Consider the following 2,500-nt stretch of genomic DNA (forward strand, 5'->3'; position numbering starts at 1 on the left):
TACAACAACTTTTCGCCGTGCCCCTGGTACACCGCTCAGTAGCACTTTGCCACACAAACTCTCCTCGTGCCTATGGTACGACAACTTTTCTCGTGCCTATGGTACAACAACTTTCCTCCGTGCCCCTGGTACGACAGCTTTTCTCGTGCCTATGGTACAACAACTTTTCTCGTGCCTATGGTACAACAACTTTCCTCCGTGCCCCTGGTACGACAGCTTTTCTCGTGCCTATGGTACAACAACTTTTCTCGTGCCTATGGTACAACAACCTTTCGCCGTGCCCCTGGTACACCGCTCAGTAGCACTTTGCCACACAAACTCTCCTCGTGCCTATGGTACGACAACTTTTCTCGTGCCTATGGTACAACAACTTTCCTCCGTGCCCCTGGTACGACAGCTTTTCTCGTGCCTATGGTACAACAACTTTTCTCGTGCCTATGGTACAACAACTTTCCTCCGTGCCCCTGGTACGACAGCTTTTCTCGTGCCTATGGTACAACAACTTTTCTCGTGCCTATGGTACAACAACCTTTCGCCGTGCCCCTGGTACACCGCTCAGTAGCACTTTGCCACACAAACTCTCCTCGTGCCTATGGTACGACAACTTTTCTCGTGCCTATGGTACAACAACTTTCCTCCGTGCCCCTGGTACGACAGCTTTTCTCGTGCCTATGGTACAACAACTTTTCTCGTGCCTATGGTACAACAACTTTTCGCCGTGCCCCTGGTACACCGCTCAGTAGCACTTTGCCACACACACACTCCTCGTACCTATGGTACGACAACTTTTCTCGTGCCTATGGTACGACAACTTTTCTCGTGCCTATGGTACAACAACCTTTCCCCGTGCCCCTGGTACACTGCGCAGAAACTCTTTGCCACACACACACACCACTCGTGCCTATGGTACGACAACAGGCCCCGGGGACCTACATCGCACCTTGCTCTTGCCTCCCTTACAGCTGAAAAAGGTCCATGCCTGTGCCCTGGCCCTGCTGAAATTCCCTCTCCATTTAGCCGAGGCAGTGAGTCGGCCTCCTGTCTCCCTTTACGGTCGAAAAAGATGTGCTCCTGGGCGCGCTGGCCCTGCTGCTACTCACATCGGGCATGGACCTGGACCTCCAGCAGGCCCCGGGGACCTACATCGCACATTGCTCTTCCCTCCCTTACAGCTGAAAAAGGTCCATGCTTGTGCCCTGGCCCTTCTGAAATTCCCTCTCCATTTAGCCGAGGCAGAGAGTCGGCCTCCTGTCTCCTTTACGGTCGAAAAAGATGTGCTCCTGGGCGCGCTGGCCCTGCTGCTACTCACATCGGGCATGGACCTGGACCTCCAGCAGGCCCCGGGGACCTACATCGCACATTGCTCTTCCCTCCCTTACAGCTGAAAAAGGTCCATGCTTGTGCCCTGGCCCTTCTGAAATTCCCTCTCCATTTAGCCGAGGCAGAGAGTCGGCCTCCTGTCTCCTTTACGGTCGAAAAAGATGTGCTCCTGGGCGCGCTGGCCCTGCTGCTACTCACATCGGGCATGGACCTGGACCTCCAGCAGGCCCCGGGGACCTACATCACACCTTGCTCTTGCCTCCCTTACAGCTGAAAAAGGTCCATGCCTGTGCCCTGGCCCTGCTGAAATTCCCTCTCCATTTAGCCGAGGCAGTGAGTCGGCCTCCTGTCTCCCTTTACGGTCGAAAAAGATGTGCTCCTTGGCGCGCTGGCCCTGCTGCTACTCACATCGGGCATGGACCTGGACCTCCAGCAGGCCCCGGGGACCTACATCACACCTTGCTCTTGCCTCCCTTACAGCTGAAAAGGTCCATGCTTGTGCCCTGGCCCTTCTGAAATTCCCTCTCCATTTAGCCGAGGCAGTGAGTCGGCCTCCTGTCTCCCTTTACGGTCGAAAAAGATGTGCTCCTGGGCGCGCTGGCCCTGCTGCTACTCACATCGGGCATGGACCTGGACCTCCAGCAGGCCCCGGGGACCTACATCACACCTTGCTCTTGCCTCCCTTACAGCTGAAAAGGTCCATGCTTTTGCCCTGGCCCTTCTGAAATTCCCTCTCCATTTAGCCGAGGCAGTGAGTCGGCCTCCTGTCTCCCTTTACGGTCGAAAAAGATGTGCTCCTGGACGCGCTGGCGCCGGCTGCTACTCACATCGGGCATGGACCTGGACCTCCAGTAGGCCCCGGGGACCTACATCACACCTTGCTCTTGCCTCCCTTACAGCTGAAAAGGTCCATGCTTTTGCCCTGGCCCTTCTGAAATTCCCTCTCCATTTAGCCGAGGCAGTGAGTCGGCCTCCTGTCTCCCTTTACGGTCGAAAAAGATGTGCTCCTGGACGCGCTGGCGCCGGCTGCTACTCACATCGGGCATGGACCTGGACCTCCAGTAGGCCCCGGGGACCTACATCACACCTTGCTCTTGCCTCCCTTACAGCTGAAAAGGTCCATGCTTGTGACCTGGCCCTTCTGAAATTCCCTCTCCATTTAGCCGAGGCAGTGAGTCGG

This window comes from Mchenga conophoros, linkage group LG18, assembly GCF_057382185.1.
Source record: "Mchenga conophoros isolate Kocher_MC1m ecotype Shallow Benthic linkage group LG18, M_conophoros_male_GT1.1, whole genome shotgun sequence".
Classification (NCBI taxonomy): domain Eukaryota; kingdom Metazoa; phylum Chordata; class Actinopteri; order Cichliformes; family Cichlidae; genus Mchenga; species Mchenga conophoros.